This window comes from Pseudophryne corroboree, chromosome 7 (assembly GCF_028390025.1).
Source record: "Pseudophryne corroboree isolate aPseCor3 chromosome 7, aPseCor3.hap2, whole genome shotgun sequence".
In the NCBI taxonomy this organism is placed as follows: domain Eukaryota; kingdom Metazoa; phylum Chordata; class Amphibia; order Anura; family Myobatrachidae; genus Pseudophryne; species Pseudophryne corroboree.
Window position 1 is genome coordinate 89,106,205 of NC_086450.1, and position 19,857 is coordinate 89,126,061.

Below are 19,857 nucleotides of genomic sequence, written 5' to 3' on the forward strand. Positions count from 1 at the left end.
CAAATTCCTCTACTCTCCCTCCAGACGAAAGATCTTAAACCCTAAGGACATAACAGATCAATTTGCACAATATTACGCCAAACTTTACAACTTGCAGGCTGACCCTTCAACCCCTCAACCTACCCCGCTCTCTATCTCTTCTTTTTTAAATAACCTTTCTTTTCCCACTCTCACCCAAGACCAAATATCCACACTTAATGCCCCGTGGTCGATTGCTGAAATCTCCGCGGCTATTAATTCATCTCCTCGTAACAAGGCCCCTGGCCCGGATGGGTTCATTACTGATTTTTATACTGCATTTCATGATGTTCTTTCCCCCCATTTGACTGCCCTGTTCAATACATTCTCAGATCTAGGCACCCTCCCGTCAGAATTATTGGAAGCCCGTATAGTCACTATTCCCAAACCCGGCAAGGATCCAGCCTACGTCCATAATTATCGCTCTATAGCGCTGCTTAATTGCGACATCAAACTCTACGCTAAACTGATTGCAACACGTATCAACCAAATCCTTCCATTGCTGGTACACCCGGACCAAACTGGCTTTGTGCCAGGGAGACAAGCGTCGGATAATACACGCAGAGTCTTCAACCTGATCGACTCACTCTCGAAAGATCAGGGCCTTCTCTTGCTATCCCTGGATGCCGAGAAGGCCTTCGATAGGCTGAACTGGGAATATATGCGTGAAGTCCTCCTTCGCTTTGGCTTTAGAGATCGTATTTTGACCTCTATCTTAGCGCTGTATAGCTCCCCCACGGCCCGGGTGTTCAGCAATGGATTCCTTTCAGACTCCTTTTTAATTACAAATGGTACCAGACAAGGCTGCCCCCTTTCCCCTCTAATGTTTGTCTTATCGATTGAACCCCTAGCCATTACAATCCGGGACAATCCCCAACTTCCAGCATTGCAACTTGGTTCCTCTCGCCACAAATTAAGTCTATTTGCAGACGATGTCCTTCTCTTTATTTCTGACCCCATCAATACTCTCCCTCTCTTACATTCTACTCTAGATCCATTTGGCCTGGCTTCCTACTACAAGCTCAACACCACAAAGACAGATGCCTTACCTATTAACCTATCTCACTCCTTGCCAACCCTCCAATCTTCTTACCGGTATAACTGGCAGAAGCATATGATAAAATACCTGGGCATCAACATCCCAACTCACACTCCTGATGTCTTCGCCTCAAAATTTTCCCCCCTAATAGAGACACTAGAAGCTCTAACGAACTCCTGGGTGTCGTATGAGGTCTCCTGGTTGGGCCGGATGGCCGCATTTAAAATGTCTCTCTTACCCAAACTAATGTACCTATTCCACACAATCCCGTATAACTTTCTGCAGAAGGCCCTTCGAAACCTGTTCTTCTATAATGTCTAGATATGTCTGGTCTTCAAAACCGCCCTCGCTAGCGCATTCTAGGATGGTTCTACCGAGAGCTCTGGGGGGGTCTGTGTGTGCCTGACATCTTCTTATACCAGGAAGCCTCTCTTCTGGCCTCCCTCAAGTACTATTTTAATGTCGGTGCTCGGGTGGGATGGGTAGAACTTGAACAAGCTCGAGCTCATTCATTCCCTCTCACTGATCTATTCCGTATCCCCAAGACGATCCGACCAGCCCTCCCGGGCCTACTCCCATCCACACAAGCTGCGTTGAAAACCTGGGACAAGCTGTCGGCCACTCTTAAGTCCCCATTTTGTTGTATCACTCAGATCTCCATCACTACACTCACAAAGATGATACCCCATCTGAATCTCTCTAAGTGGAAACAAGCAGGCATGTCACGTTTAGGTGATATGCTCGACGGACTTTTTCTGCTGCCCTTCCCAACCCTCCAACTAAGGTTCTCCTTGCCTGCTTCCGAGCACTTTCATTACTTGCAACTCGAACATTGGTGGAGATCGGTTCCCAATGCCTTACTGACACCAGACACGACCTCACATCAGCTTTTTTCCCGTCTTTCCTTACATAAATCTAGAGGTGACATCACGTTCTGGTATAGACTATTGGTTACCCCTATTTCCCCATCCAAATCTAACGCACAATTAAAATGGGAATCAGATTTAGGTAGAGTGCTGTCTCCGACTGAATGGTGCCATATCTTTTTAGCTTCCCACTCCATGTCCCAATGCTTGAACCACACTGAGATGCACATAAAACTAATCCACAGACTATACCTGACCCCCGACCGTTTACACAGATTTTGGCCCTCCTGTAGTAATACATGTTGGAGGCTATGTGGATCGATAGGTGACACTTTCCACATATTTTGGTCCTGCCCACATTTAACTAAATATTGGACTGAAGTCTTTGGCTTGATCAATAGGGTCCTTAATACCCACCTTACCCCAGACCCAGCCCTGGCATTATTTCATACTTACTAAAAGTTATCCACAAAACAAATCACCACTACCTTATGGAGACTGAATATATCCCCTCCCGCAACGCCACCGCCTCTCCCAGGAAGGATTGGTCCCTGTGGCAGAAGTACGTTACTGTTGGCGAGGGCTCCCACTGCTTCCGCGACCCATCCCCAAGTGTTTATTCCCACTGTAGTTTAATTGAACAACCGGACAGTGAGTAACCAGTTGGCATGCCCACTTCCTATAATTCCTTCTCAAAATATGTTAGATCTGTACTACCCCCTTCTCAACCCAGGTTTTCACTAGGTTCTATGTATGCGCCTGCTCCATCTTTTTACCTCTCATGCTCCCATGTTCTCTAATATTGCATGTTCATCTGCAGGGTGTACCATGTCCCTTTTTCTTTGGATGTTTCTCTCGACTCCTATTTAGAATATGGATGTATATGCATTTTGAATTTACTGGATGCTCCCCAACCCTCCCCCTCCTGTACCCATCCCTCCTACCTCCTTGTTATGCTGTACGATGTTTCGCTTATCCCCCTTTTTTCTTTTTGTACCCCATAAAAACTATTATTCTTTTCTCAATAAAAACTATTGATGATAAAAAAAAATTGGATTCTGCTAACCACAGACGCAGGCCTCAGAGGTTGGGGAGCAGTCACCCAGGGGGAACAGTTCCAAGGAAAATGGTCAAGTCGGGAAGCCATTCTTCCAATCAACATTTTGGAACTAAGGGCCATATACAACGCCCTTCTACAGGCATCGCATCTTCTTCAAGATCAAGCCATTCAGGTTCAGTCGGACAATGTGACGGCAGTAACGTACATAAACCGACAAAGCGGAACGAAGAGCAGGGCAGCAATGGTAGAGGTAACAAGGATTCTCCTCTGGGCAGAAAGACACGCTGTGGCGTTGTCTGCGATCTTCATTCCGGGAGTAGACAACTGGGAAGCAAACTTCCTCAGAGACATGACCTCCACCCAGGAGAGTGGAGCCTTCACCCGGAGGTGTTCGGGTGCTTGACACGTTGGTGGGGAATGCCACAAATCGACATGATGGCCTCTTGTCTCAACAAGAAGCTCAAGCGGTATTGTTCCAAGTCGAGGGACCCGCAAGCAGTGGCGGTGGACACTCTGGTGACTCCATGGGTCTACCAGATGGTGTACGTGTTTCCACCACTCCCATTGAGCCCAAAGATTCTCAAAAGAATAAAAAGGGAAAAGGTTCAAGCAATTCTCATTGCTCCAGACTGGCCAAGAAGGGCCTGGTATGCGGATCTACTGGAGATGCTCCTAGAGGACCCGTGGCCTCTACCTCTTCGCGAGGACCTTCTCCAACAGGGGCCATTCATCTAACAAGACTTACCATGGCTACATTTGACGGCATGGAGGTTGAGCGTCAAATTCTAGCCCGGAAAGCGATCCCGGATAGGGTCATTCCAACCCTGATCCAAGCCAGAAAGGGGGTAATATCTAAACATTTCCACCGTATTTGGAAAAAATACGTCTCTTGGTGTGAGAACAGGAAATTTCCTGCGGTGGAATTTCAACTGGACGTTTTCTCCTTTTTCTGCAGTTCCATAAAAGTCCAGATTTCAGCCTTATCCATTTTCTTCCAGAAACAATTTGCTTCTCTCCCTGAGGTTCAGACATTTTTGAAGGGGGTTCTGCACATCCAACCACACTTTGTGCCTCCTACGGCACCTTGGGATTTCAATGTGGTGTTGCAGTTCCAGCAATCAAAATGGTTTGAGCCTTTGCAGGACGTGAACGTCAAGTTTCTTACGTGGAAGGCCGTCACACTGTAAGCCTTGGCTTCTGTGAGACGTGTGTCGGAGCTGGGGGCGTTGTCTCACAAAAGCCCCTATTTGATTTTTCATGAAGATAGGGCTGAACTCAACTCGTCAGCAATTTCTTCCAAAGGTGGTGTCTGCGTTTCATATCAACCAACCTATTGTGGTTCCGGTGGTTACCTACACCTCTGCTACTTCAAAGTCCTTGGATGTTGTGAGGTCTTTGAAGATCTATGTGAAGCGGACAGCTTGTCACAGAAAATTTGACTCACTGTTTGTTCTCTATGATCCCAATAAAAATGGGTGTCCTGCTTCAAAGCAGTCCATTGCATGCTGGATTAAGCTCACTATCCAGCATGCTTATTCTGCGGCAGGCTTGCCGGTTCCGAAATCTGTACAGGCCCACTCTACTAGGTCATGGGTTCTTCTTGGGCGGCTGCCCTCTGGTGTCTCAGCTTTACAGCTCTGCCGGGCAGCTACTTGGTTGTGTTCGAACACGTTTGCTAAGTTTTACAAGTTCAATACTTTGGCCTCTGAGGACCTTCAGTTTGGTCAATCAGTTCTGCAGGAACCTCAGCACTCTCCCATCCGATTTGGGAGCTTTGGTACTTCCCCATGGTACTAAGTGGATTCCCAGTATCCCCTAGGATGTAAGAGAAAATAGGATTTTAATTGCCTACCGGTAAATCCTTTTCTCGTAGTCCGTAGGGGATACTGAGCGCCCGCCTGGTGCTTCGTTTTCCCTGCCCTGTTACTTGGTTAAGTATTCTAGTTTGTTCAACTGTTGCTGTTCATGTTTCAAGTTTGGTTAGCTTGGCTTTCCTCTTATTTTTGTGTTTGCTGGTTCGTAATCTCACCACTTGTCTTATCTATCCTTCTTTCAAAGTATGTCCGTCTCCTTGGGCACAGTTTCCTAGACTTAGTCTGGTAGGAAGGGCATAGAGGGAGGAGCCATTGCACACTGTCAATTTCTTAAAGTGCCCAAGGCTCCTAGTGGACCCTTCTATACCCCATGGTACGAAATTAATTCCCAGTATCCTCTACGGCAGGGGTGGGGAACCTCCGGTCAGCGGGCCGTATAAGGCCCGCGAAGCCGTTTGGTCCGGCCCACCCGCTCCTCTCAGTGAGACACGCCGCCGCACAGTCCCGCGGCAGCGTGTCTCAGCTGTCACCACACGGAGGAGAGCGCGGCTATTGTCGGGTGGCGGCGGCGTGTAGGACTTGAAACCAGCCGTTGGTTCGTGAGCCAATCAGAGCTCGCGGACCGGCAGCCAATCAGGAGCCGCGACTGCCGGTCCGCGAGCTCTGATTGGCTCTCGAACCGGCGGCTGGTTTCAAGTCTTACACGCCGCCGCCCAACATAGCCGCGCTCTTCTCCGTGTACCCGCCGAAAGGAGCGGTAAGCGGGACGGGGGGGGGGGGGGGGGGGGAACGGGGGGGCATCTGTATACCTGGCACTGTGGGGGCATCTGTATACCTGGCACTGTGGGGGCATCTATATACCTGGCACTGTGGGGACATCTGTATACCTGGCACTATGAGGGGCATTTGTATACCTGGCACTGTGGGGGCATCTGTATACCTGGCACTGTGGGGGCATCTGTATACCTGGCACTGTGAGGGGCATTTGTATACCTGGCACTGTGGGGGCATTTGTATACCTGGCACTGTGGGGGCATTTGTGGATCTGGCACTGCACTATTGGGGGCATATATGTATCACGTCCCATTTTAACTGGCCACACCCATTTTTTGGGCGCGCGCGGGGGCAGACTTGTATGGCCCCCGAAGGATTTTATAAATATCCAAATGGCCCTCGGTAGAAAAAAGGTTCCCCACCCCTGTTCTACGGACTAGGTAGGTAATTAAAATCCTATTTTCTCTTTCTTTTGAAGAACTCCCATTGTGTCTTATTGTTCAGAAACATCTGCGGAAATCATGTGAATCAAGTATCAATATTCATCAGTTAGGACTGTCTTGGAATACTTTAAAAAAAAAAATTTTTTTTTTTTTTACTTTGTGTTTGTGAATCATTGGATACTATATTTTACAAATATATAACTAGTAAAGGGTCACCTTAGTGTCTGCCGGATGCTATTTATTTTTTATTATTATTTATATTTATTATTTTTATACAGCAAATTCCGTTGCGCTTTACAATTGGTAACAGACAGTCATGAAGGTAGGAAGGCCCTGCTCACAAGCTTATAATCTATAGGAAAATAGTCATTGTTATACAAGGATATGTGGTATCTATTGCAAAGGTTCTTGGTGGGATGTATAATATGGTTACACAGCAATGTTGGCCTGGGGTCAGGATGATGGGAAAGTGAAGAAAGAGAAAATGTGTTGAATGTACAGTATGAGTATGTGGGTGGTTCTGAAATTTGATAAGCTTGCCTGCAGAGGTGAGTTTTTAGGGAACACCTGAAGGTTTGGAGACTAGATGAGAGTCTTATTGTGTGTGTGAGGGCATTCCACAGCGTGGGTGCAGCCCGAAGAAAGTCCTGCAATCGTGAATGGAAGCAAATGAGTGTGGATGAGAGACGTAGATCTTGTGAAGATCGAAGAGGTCAGCTACCAAAATGTGGCTCCGGAAGGTGTGAACATATTGCTGCAGCTCTGTGCAGTCCCTTTCGGATAGAATGTTGATGTAACGAAGCCTTTGCCAATATTGAGGACTCGATATACACATAGGAAAAGATTAATCAAGTGGACTCTCCTTTGTAATGATCACAGAAATGCAATAAACATTGTGCTTTCCATAAATGTTGTGTAGTGAGTGGCTAGAGAGGTAGCCAAAAACAGGTATCAAAAACAAATGTGCTACTCTAATCAAATTGGCTTCATCAGAGCCCTAGGGGTAAATTTACTAAGATAGGAGTTCTATTTAAGATGGGATGTTGCCCATAGCAACCAATCATATTCCAGGTATTATCTTCTAGATAGATACTAAAATCCTATTTTTGGTGCTTTATAAATAAAATAGAGTCGTAATAGTTGTAACTTAAGGTTTGTGAGGTTATGCATTATGGCAGAATGACCATTACTTAACAAAAACTAATTACTGTGATAACAACCACAACCTGATTATTAGAAGCATTAGAAGTAGCAGGAGAATGTGTTAAACTGGATTCATTCAGAATTCCTGCCGAGACAATAGATTTGTCACTGTGAAGAGCATTCAGGACAGATGGTATGCAGTAGATGAAAGCTTGTTGGACTCTGATGGCCGTGTATCTGTGTAGGATACTAGGATGTAACAGAAATTGCTTATCAAAGTACAGTTTGTTGAAGCAATGGCTCCTGATCCTACATTCGTACATTTCTTACAATCAAAGGAAATTGTCTAATAGCTTCTAAAATGATCAGGTTCCTTTTACAGCAGCACTGTGTAGATATGGTTGTCGCACTTAACTCTCACCAAGTGTAAAATTCTTCAGCTGTCACATTTTGTAATTCATACTAAGAAAAGAATCTTATGGTTTGAACTTTGCACAAAGTAAGATGTCATTAACAAGGACATCTGTGTTATATACATAACAACCAAGACTTATGCTCTGTGTTAAATTATACATTTCAAACAGAATCTCTTCTCTATATAATAGTGTTAAATAATGATTGGAATATCCACAGGGGCAGCAAGAGAGAGGGATTGAGTGGGTACTATCTACCTGGGCCAGCTGCTATGGGGCCAAATGTACCCCTTTGTAGCTTGCAGCATTGCAAATTGCATATTTTCAATTTTCCCAAAGGGTGTGTGGCCATGCCTTCTGTATGGACACGCACCCACCACCCCATTGGCAATCCCTCAATAACCGTCCCCATGTACATAACTGCCCTGGATATTCATTTTGTTTATGATAGGGGCCTTTGCAATTGCTGTTCTTAACACCTCTTTGTAACTGGGAGAAAATTCAGCAGTTCTTTATAAAGTGATCTTGAAAATATTCTAGTTGGCTTTTTACTGTTCTCGTTTTCACATTAACCACAACAGACTGTCTGGAGGCCAGCAAGCAATCGGCCTATTAAAACGCCATGACAATCATTAAGTGCTAAGGAAAAGCAGATGAGCTTCTTTCCTGTTCTTTAGCAATTAGCTAGCAGAATTATGAATCATTTTTTTTCCAGATAATCTTTTTATTTGTTATTGATTAGAACAGAGGTTCCCAAACTGTGTGCCGTGGCTCCCTGGGGTGCCTCGGGACACTTGTAGGGGTGCCCCGGGTTGGTGGTCCAGGACCAATTGAAATTATTCATGGTCAATATAATAGGCAAAACCAGTGCTGGTGGCTGCCAGTCATAAAATATGTGACCAAACAGAAGCAAATCTTGTCCCTCACCACACAACTGACCCTAAGGATGACATATAAATGCGATCTACTTAATGTAATATTTCTTTCTAAATTCCTCAATAAGAAATTTTTGGCTTAGGGGTGCAGTGAAAAAAATTCTGATATTCTAGGGTGCCGTGATTCAAAAAAGTTTGGAAACCACTGGATTAGAATAATGGACCATAATAATTTTTACCACTGTAGGCAGCGTTCCATTTAGTTCTCAGTTCAGTTTAGATCAAGGATCACAGCGGTGCATCTGTTACCTGTCAGTTTGGACAGTGGGGGTAATTCAGACCTGATCGCACGCTAGCTGTTTTTCGCATAGTCGCCGCCCACCAGGGAGTGTATTTTAGCTGTGCAAGTGTGCGATCACATGTGCAGCCGAGCGGTACAAAAAGATATTGTGCAGTTTCTGAGTAGCCCAGGACTTACTCAGCTGCTACGATCACTTCAGCCTGTCCGGGACCGGAATTGACGTCAGACACCCGCTTGGGAACGCCTGCGTTTTTCCAAACACTGCCAGAAAACGGTCAGTTGTCACCCACAAACGCCTTCTTACTGTCAATCACCTTGCGATCGCCCGTGTGAATGGATTCCTTGCAGAAACCCATCGCTGAGCAGCGATCCGCTTTGTACCCGTGCAACGCACCTGAGCATTGCGGTGCATACACATGCGCAGTTCTGACCTGAGCGCAGTGCTGCAAAAAACGCTAGTGAGTGATTAGGTCTGAATTACCCACAGTGTGTAGTTATGACTGGGCCATGTGCTTACACACACTGTTAAATATGTACACTACAGCCTTGCAATGCAGAAATGTGCATTGCTCCTGCAGTCTGCATCACTTATAAAGACTAGTGCATAGAAATACTCTGTTGTTGGAATCAATTAGGACCAGTGTCAGATTTTGCCTATGAATTGCAGGACTGCAGGCCTCCCAGGTAAACTCTGCCAGCGCCAGTGAAGCCAGATGTAGTCCGTGACTGCACTGGCTTCACTGTGACTGGCAGTGACTTCCTATTGGAAGTCCTACCTGCCAGTCACCCTCAGGATAGGCAGTCCCATTGGGAGGTGTATACTCCCTCTGGGACAGCCAGACCAGGCTGCGATAAAGCATTGGGTATGGGTGACCAGCGGCCGGGATCCCAGCGGTCAGCATACCGACGCCAGGATCCCGGCTGGCAGAATGCAGAGCACAGTTCTATTCCCACTCTATGGGGGTCATGGACACCCACGAGTGGGAATAGTTCTCTGCCCCCTGCCGGCATTCTGGCAGCCGGGATCCTGGCATCGGTATGCTGACCCCCGGAATAGTGACTAAATCCCACCATAAGCAGATAGCTGGCTTTCTTTTGGAAGCCACTCCCTACCTCATCATCAGCCCTAACCGGCTTCTATGGGCTGCAGCTGATGCAGCCCATAGAAGCTGGGGGTATGCGCATGCACAGGGACCTGGCTGGGCGGGGGCGGCGGCTCTCTCCTACACTGGCAGTGGCAGCCCCCCTGCTCACCACATCTACACAGCATCTGATTGCTATAAACAATACTACCAGTTTTCTTAACTAAAATTTCCTGCAGTTATTTACAGTATATTTACAGTGTGGGACAAACGTTTTTATTTTATTTTGGCAGATTTTTACTTATATCTTACTGGTGCTGAAGCAGAGTTGTGAGCTCAGAAATAAATACAAATTTTATACATCCACTTGTGAATGTACGGGCCATCCTGATCTCATTTGTAAGTATAGCAAAAAAAAGTACAGTAACTGTGCACCTGGCCAAAACCATGTTCCACTGCAGGTGCTGCAGATGTAACGTGCACTTTTTGCTTTACTTACAAATCAGAATCAGGCCCTGATTATACATTAGTACCAGTCCTATACCTGACCGAAGAAGAAAGTCCAAGATCAGATGGATCTTACACACACATGACATGGCCGCAAAACAGCCTATATACGAACACCCCATTTGCTGTCCAATTACACACATTCAGCAGTATGTGGAGATGACTGAGTTGCGTAAGACTGAATCACCCATGGTTACTCATAGTTTTGTCTGCTCAGACATGGGCCCTCATTCCGAGTTGTTCGCTCGGTAATTTTCTTCGCATCGCATCGATTTTCCACTAATTGCGCATGCGCAATGTTCGCACTGCGACTGCGCCAAGTAAATTTGCTAAGAAGTTTGGTATTTTACTCACGGCATTACAAGGTTTTTTCTTCGTTCTGGTGATCGTAATGTGATTGACAGGAAGTGGGTGTTTCTGGGCGGAAACTTGCCGTTTTATGGGAGTGTATGAAAAAACGCTGCCGTTTCTGGGAAAAATGCGGGAGTGGCTGGAGAAACGGGGGAGTGTCTGGGCGAACGCTGGGTGTGTTTGTGACGTCAAACCAGGAACGAAACTGACTGAACTGATCGCAGTGGCAGAGTTAGTGTCGAGCTACTCAGAAACTGCTTAGAAATTTCTAATCACAATTTTGAGAATCTTTCGTTCGCAATTTTGCTAAGCTAAGATTCACTCCCAGTAGGCGGCGACTTAGCGTGTGCAATGCTGCTAAAAGCAGCTTGCGAGCGAACAACTCGGAATGAGGGCCATGGAGCAATGCAGTGTGCTAACAATTGCAAGATCAAAAACAGAATTGCATGAATCTTTGCTGCTATGCGTGATGGCACCTAACCTGTTGGGTACTATGCTCCTCGTTTGCTGTATTGTCCACTGCAACTTGCTTTACAGAATACATCTGACTTTTATATATATATATATATATATATATATATATATATATATATATTACACAAGAGGGCAGAGGTTCTTAAACGTGGTCCTCATAGGCACCATAACAGTCCAGGTTTTAAAGGTATCCATGCTTAGGCACAGGTGACTTAATTAGTACCGCAGTCAGTGTCCCTCATTACTCAGTGTCTACCTAATCATGTATCTTGTTCCCTGTTCCAACTTTTTTCCACCCTAGTCTCCTACACCCCCTCTCTCCCCTCCACCCATCTGCTTCCTTTCCCCTCCTCATGTTACCCCGCTTTCATTTACCACTGCCCCACCATGGTCCAACTACCCCACCACTCAGCCCTGCTCTCTCTCCCTCCTCTCCATGTCATCTCACCACACCCCCATCCACCTCATACTAAACTCCCTCAATGCCCACATCCTGCAGCTTCCCTTCCTAAATCAGGCACCAACACCATCTCTACTCTCTCATCATCCCTGCCCTCCAAATTAATCTCACCTCAGTGATTCTGCAACCCTGATAACCTCATTCACATATCTCCCACAAACTCTCTCCTGTGGCCTCTGGAATGCCAGATTTGTCTGTAACGAATTGGTCCCCACGAATGACCTTTTTATCTCCAACTGCCTGAATTTCCTAGCCTTTACTGAAACCTGGCTTTCCCTCTCTGATACTACTTACCTCACTGCTCTTTCCACTGGGTGCCTCACATTTACACACACCCCTGGCGCGGAAGTCGACATGGTGATGTTGGGATCCTTGTAACCTCCATTTACCCCTACTAAGTCATATCCCCAGAACCTTCCCTTATATTTTTTACATTCGACGTCCATACTATACGTATCTTCCAACCAATTCAACTTCGATTAGCTGTCCTTTAACATCCCCCTTGTCATTCACACCAAATTTCTCGATTGCTTTGCTTCCTGGCTCACTCACCTCCTCTCTTCAGACATTCCCTCCATTATCTTAGGTGATTACAACATCCCAATCGATATACCAACAAAATCCTCTGCCACTAAATTCATTAACCTTACACCATAGCTTAGTCTCTCCCAGTGGACCTCCTCACCCTCCCATGTGAATGGGATCTCACTTGATCTGGTGTTCACTTACTGTTGTGATATTTCTGACTTCTCCAACTTCCCCAACTTTTCCCTCTCTGCTTCTCCATCTATGCCTCTTAAGACTACCATCGCTTAGCGTAATATTGAGGCCATTGACACTGTTTCTTTATCCTCCATGCTTGACCTACTTATCTTCTATTCTCCCTCTAATGTCCTGAACAAGCTACTTCCTTATACAATGCCTTCCTTACTTCTGCTCTCTTATGACTCTGTTGCTCCAGCAACCATTATTCACCCTTGAAGATCAACACCTCAACCCTGGTACTCCAAATTCACTAGACATTTGCAAAAATGTTCATGAACCACCGAGTGACAGTGGAGGAAATAATGCTCTAAAGAGGACTTCCTCCATTTCAAATATATTTTCTCATCCTACAGTACTGCTCTTTCTGTCTCTAAGCAGTCTTACTTTAAGAACCTCATCTCCCAATCTTTGAACCCCCGGGGTCTCTTTGTCACTGTCAACTACCTCCTCTGCCTACCCTGACCTCAGCCCCCTTCTTCACTCTCTGCCCATGACTTTGACACCTACTTCACTTCCATACATCAGGATATCACATCCCAACCTACCGTCAACAACCTGCTTCCCTGACTAGCCCTTCCCATCCATCTCACCAACTCTGACTTCTTTCTCCCCTGTAACTGCAGATGAAGTAATAGCCATCATCTGCCCCACCCCAACCACCTCCCCATTTGACCCTATCATTTGTGTGCCCCTGTATATTCCTCCTGTAAAATAAATATTAAAATAATGAGTACACACACACTGTGACAGTATAACTTTAATACACTCACATACTGTATACTCACCTTGTCTCTGGCGTGTTCGATCCTCTTCTCCAAGTAAAATCCTCTATATAAAAAGGGAGTAAAAAATCCATACTCACCTATTCTTTGTGCAGATCGGGACATCTTCTCCACAGTAGGCATTAAGGCGTTAAAAAAATAAAACAAAAAAAATAAAACTAGTGACTCAATACAGCCGAACCTAGAGAAGCTATATATGTATACACATATAGCTCCTCTCCACTAGTTCCATAACCCATGTGTTCCGTTATTTCCAGAGCCCCCAGCCAATCAGCACCCGTTACCATGGGAACAGACCGCTGATTGGCTATGGCCCTCATTCCGAGTTGTTCGCTCGCAAGCTGCTTTTAGCAGCTTTGCACACGCTAAGTAGTAGGCGGCCTACTGGGAGTGAATCTTAGCATAGTAAAATTGCGAACGAAAGATTAGCAAAATTGCGATTAGACACTTCTTAGCAGTTTCTGAGTAGCTCCACACTTACTCGGCATCTGCGATCAGTTCAGCGCTTGTCGTTCCTGGTTTGACGTCACAAACACACCCAGCGTTCGGCCAGACACTCCTCCGTTTCTCCAGCCACTCCCGCGTTTTTCCCAGAAACGGTAGCGTTTTTTCGCACACACCCATAAAACGGCCTGTTTCCGCCCAGAAACACCCACTTCCTGTCAATCACATTACGATCGCCAGAGCGAAGAAAAAACCTCGTAATGCCGTGAGTAAAATACCTAACTGCATAGCAAATTTACTTGGCGCAGTCGCACTGCGGACAGTGCGCATGCGCATTAGCGACTAATCGCTCCGTTGCGAAAGAAAAATAACGAGCGAACAACTCGGAATGACCACCTATGAGTGCACTGACTGTCAATCATTGCCCAGAATAGTGAGTTTTAGTGTATAGCGCATGCGCAGAACCAAATTTGTGCATTTTTGCATATATCTCCATCCAATTAGGGTTGATAAAGATCCTTGGTCTTTTCTTTTGAAACTACTGCTTGTTGATTTGAACAAAACTGCCGACAAACTTGTGGTTCAAATTCTAAACGCTGACAAATGCATCTCATCATAGTGGAAGCGTCCTGAAGGTATGGAAAAAAATCATTGCCTGCCTTGATAGTAGATCTCACAAATTCCTGCAGGTTTGGGGTCTGTGGTACCACTTCCAAAATCCCCCTCCTGTTTACCCACAGCTTGCGGACTGTCAGATCTTCTGTTCTTACCATCTATCTTAATGCATTTCTTTTTGATGTTACTATTGTACTCTAGTTGTTCCCTTATGCCATTTTTATTGAGCTGAGGCTCTCCAATTACTTTTGGGGCACCATCCCATCGGGGCCCCTCCTCCCCCTCTTCTTTACCTACTCCCCACATTTCCCCTAATGTTTTCTTTACTGCATATATTATTTGTGTTTTTTATTTTTTTATCTTCTCAATCCCTTTTTGATGGTATTATATATTTCTATACTTTGGGGTATATTTACTAAGCTCCCGATTTTGACCGAGATGCCGTTTTTTCTTCAAAGTGTCATCTCGGTTAATCTCGGTCATTTACTAAACACTAATCACGGCAGTGATGAGGGCATTCGTAATTTTTTGCTAGTTCAGGTAAAAAATTACGAATGAATACACCATCGGTCAAAACGCGGCTGTTTAAGTATGAATCTCGGTCATTTACTAAGAAGTGCAAAGCAAAAAAAGAACAAACACTGCCGTGAAAAATTACAACTCGTAAAAAAGTGCTAAAAAAAAACAGAACTTTTTTTTTTATTCGTGTTTGGATAGGCATGCACGGATCCATGAGATCCGTGCATGTATATCAGTGGGAAGGGGTGGGAAAGTGCTTATTTTTACAAAAAAAATTGCGTAGGGTCCCCCCTCCTAAGCATAACCAGCCTCGGGCTCTTTGAGCCGATCCTGGTTGCAGAAATATGGTGAAAAAAATGACAGGGGTTCCCCCATATTTAAGCAACCAGCATCGGGCTCTGCGCCTGGTCCTGGTCCCAAAAATACGGGGGACAAAAAGAGTAGGGGTCCCCCGTATTTTTAAAACCAGCACCGGGCTCCACTAGCTGGACAGATAATGCCACAGCCGGGGGTCACTTTTATATAGTGCCCTGCGGCCGTGGCATCAAAAATCCAACTAGTCACCCCTGGCCGGGGTACCCTGGGGGAGTGGGAACCCCTTCAATCAAGGGGTCCCCCCCCCCCAGCCACCCAAGGGCCAGGGGTGAAGCCCGAGGCTGTCCCCCCCCATCCAATGGGCTGCGGATGGGAGGGCTGATAGCCTTTGTTGTAAAATAAAAGATATTGTTTTTAGTAGCAGTACTACAAGTCCCAGCAAGCCTCCCCCGCATGCTGGTACTTGGAGAACCACAAGTACCAGCATGCGGCGGAAAAACGGGCCCGCTGGTACCTGTAGTACTACCACTAAAAAAATACCCAAAAAAACACAAGACACACACACCGTGAAAGTATAATTTTATTACATACATACACACATACATACATACTTACCTTAAGTTCCCACGCAGGTCGGTCCTCTTCTCCAGTAGAATCCAAGGGGTACCTGTTGAATAAATTCTACTCACCAGATCCAGTGGTCCAGGCTCCTCGGCAAATCCAGGGATAATCCACGTACTTGAATAAAACAAAAAAACGGTTGCCCGACCACGAACTGAAAGGTGACCCATGTTTGCACATGGGTCACCTTCCCACGAATGCCAGAAACCCACTTTGCCTTCTGGCTAAGTGGGTTTCTTCAGCCAATCAGGGAGTGCCACGTTGTGGCACCCTCCTGATCAGCTGTGTGGTCCTGTCCTCACTGACAGGCAGCACGCGGCAGTGTTACAATGTAGCGCCTATGCGCTACATTGTAACCAATGATGGGAACTTTCTGCTCAGCGGTGACGTCACTTTAGGTCAACCGCAGGGCAGAAAGTTCCCATCATTGGTTACAATGTAGCGCATAGGCGCTACATTGTAACACTGCCGTGTGCCGCCTGTCAGTGAAGACAGGAGCACACAGCTGATCAGGAGAGTGCTACAACGTGGCACTCCCTGATTGGCTGAAGAAACCCACTTAGCCAGAAGGCAAAGTGGGTTTCTGGCATTCGTGGGAAGGTGACCCATGTGCAAACATGGGTCACCTTTCAGTTCGTGGTCGGGCAACCGTTTTTTTGTTTTATTCAAGTACGTGGATTATCCCTGGATTTCCCGAGGAGCCTGGACCCCTGGATCTCGTGAGTATAATTTATTCAACAGGTACCCCTTGGATTCTACTGGAGAAGAGGACCGACCTGCGTGAGAACATAAGGTAAGTATGTATGTATGTGTGTATGTATGTAATAAAATTATACTTTCACGGTGTGTGTGTCTTGTGTTTTTTTGGGTATTTTTTTAGTGGTAGTACTACAGGTACCAGCGGGCCCGTTTTTCCGCCGCATGCTGGTACTTGTGGTTCTCCAAGTACCAGCATGCGGGGGAGGCTTGCTGGGACTTGTAGTACTGCTACTAAAAACAATATCTTTTATTTTACAACAAAGGCTATCAGCCCTCCCATCCGCAGCCCATTGGATGGGGGGGGACAGCCTCGGGCTTCACCCCTGGCCCTTGGGTGGCTGGGGGGGGGGGACCCCTTGATTGAAGGGGTCCCCACTCCCCCAGGGTACCCCGGCCAGGGGTGACTAGTTGGATTTTTGATGCCACGGCCGCAGGGCACTATATAAAAGTGACCCCCGGCTGTGGCATTATCTGTCCAGCTAGTGGAGCCCGGTGCTGGTTTTAAAAATACGGGGGACCCCTACTCTTTTTGTCCCCCGTATTTTTGGGACCAGGACCAGGCGCAGAGCCCGATGCTGGTTGCTTAAATATGGGGGAACCCCTGTCATTTTTTTCCCCATATTTCTGCAACCAGGATCGGCTCAAAGAGCCCGAGGCTGGTTATGCTTAGGAGGGGGGACCCCACGCAATTTTTTTGGGGATTTTACATTGTTTAATTAAAAAAAAAAAAAAAAAAGAACCCCAGCACGGATCACACAGATCCGGCCGAGATTGATTGTTAAAAAAAACGGCAGTGTTTTGCTAATCACTGCCGTAAAATTAGGTAAAAAAAAACGAATGACATCGACATCGGAAGAAAAGAAAAACCCGAATACGACAGCTTAGTAAATCCATCGTAATAAATTCAAAAAGTTGCAGTTTTACACTGTCGATGTCATTCGTGATTGAACTTTGACCTATTTTCGGAAATTACGAATGTTAGTAAATGTACCCCTTTGTTTCTGCACTTGACTGATACATACTGTTGATGTCGTCTCTGTTAAGGTGCCCATACACTAGACGATATTATGAGTGAATGTGTGACTGTACCAGCACTGGCTGTAAGATCATATTAATAGGACGGTGTGCTTCATATAAAAAATAATTTATTTCTCAAAATACACAATAAAACATGAAAGGGTAAAATAAATACTATTTGTAATAAAACTAATGTATGAACACCTACCTGCATACGATCTCTGTTGCAAGTCCACTCACACATGTATATAGGAGTTACCTATGGTTTTGGTTAGTACAATTTCCAATTCAATGCAGTTTCTGTGACACAGGGCTCCGATCATGCGGCGCCATCCACGTGTATATATATATATATATATACACACTGCTCAAAAAAATAAAGGGAACACTTAAACAACACATCCTAGATCTGAATGAATGAAATATTTTTATTAAATACTTTGTTCTTTACATAGTTGAATGTGCTGACAACAAAATCACACAAAAATTATCAAAGGAAATCAAATTTATAAACCCATGGAGGTCTGGATTTGGAGTCACACTCAAAATTAAAGTGGAAAAACACACTACAGGCTGATCCAACTTTGATGTAATGTCCTTAAAACAAGGGAAAATGAGGATCAGTAGTGTGTGTGGCCTTCACGTGCCTGTATGTCCTCCCTACAACGCCTGGGCATGCTCCTGATGAGGTGGCAGATGGTCTCCTGAGGGATCTCCTCCCAGACCTGGACTAAAGCATCCGCCAACTCCTGAACAGTCTGTGGTGCAACGTGGCATTGGTGGATGGAGCGAGACATGATGTCCCAGATGTGCTCAATTGGATTCAGGTCTGGGAAACGGGTGGGCCAGCCCATAGCATCAATGCCTTCGTCTTGCAGGAACTGCTGATACACTCCAGCCACATGAGGTCTAGCATTGTCTTGCATTAGGAGGAACCCAGGGCCAACCGCACCAGCATATGGTCTCACAAGGGGTCTGAGGATCTCATCTCGGTACCTAATGGCAGTCAGGCTACCTCTGGCGAGCACATGGAGGGCTGTGCGGCCCCCCAAAGAAATGCCACCACACACCATTACTGACCCACTGCCAAACCGGTCATGCTGGACGATGTTACAGGCAGCAGAACGTTCTCCTTGGTGTCTCCAGACTCTGTCACGTCTGTCACATGTGCTAAGTGAGAACCTGCTTTCATCTGTGAAGAGCACAGGGCGCCAGTGGCGAATTTGCCAATCTTGGTGTTCTCTGGCAAATGCCAAACGTCCTGCACGGTGTTGGGCTGTAAGCACAACCCCCACCTGTGGACGTCAGGCCCTCATACCACCCTCATGGAGTCTGTTTCTGATTGTTTGAGTAGACACATGCACATTTGTGGCTTGCTGGAGGTCATTTTGAAAGGCTCTGGCAGTGCTCCTCCTGTTCCTTCTTGCACAAAGGCGGAGGTAGTTGTCCTGCTGCTGGGTTGTTGCCCTCCTACGGCCTCCTCCACGTCTCCTGATGTACTGGCCTGTCTCCTGGTAGCGCCTCCATGCTCTGGACACTACGCTGACAGACATAGCAAACCCTCTTGCCACAGCTCACATTGATGTGCCATCCTGGATGAGCTGCACTACTTGATTCACTTGTGTGGGTTGTAGACTGTCTCATGCTACCACTAGAGTGAAAGCACCGCCAATGCCATGGCAGTCTTGGCTAGGAGGGCATTGTGGATTCATCAATAGAATGCTGATGCTGACTCGAAGAAGACTATGGAGTCTCTACCATTTAACGGTAGTGTCTTGTTTGGTGACGGCCTCACTGACCTGGTATCTACGGTGTCGTCATTTTTACCTTATGTTCCTGCGCAACAAAAGAAAATGCCCCACTATCAGATGCAGTCCTTTCGGCCCAATAAATACAAAAAAGGACGAGGATCCTCCTTCCTTGCTGCGAGAGGAAAGGGAAAAAGGTCACAGGCTGTGGCAAGTTCCCAAGAACAGAAGTCCTCACCTGCTTCTACCAAATCCACCGCATGACGCTGGGGCTCCTCTGCAGGAGTCCGCACCAGTGGGGGTACGTCTCGAACTCTTCAGTCAGGTCTGGGTTCGCTCGGGCCCGGATCCTTGGATATTAGAAATAGTAACCCAATGGTACAAATTAGAGTTTCAAGACGTGCCCCCTCACCGATTCTTCAAATCGGCCTTGCCAGCTTCTCTTCCAGAAAGGGAGGTAGTATGCGCTGCAATACTAAAGCTGTGTCAAAATAAAGTCATTGTCACGGTACCCCCGGCACAACAGGGGGAGGGCTTTTATTCGAGTCTGTTCGTGGTACCGAAGCCGGATGGCTCAGTCAGACCGATTCTGAACCTAAAATCACTCAATTTCTTTCTAAAAAAATTCAAATTCCAGATGGAATCTCTCCGA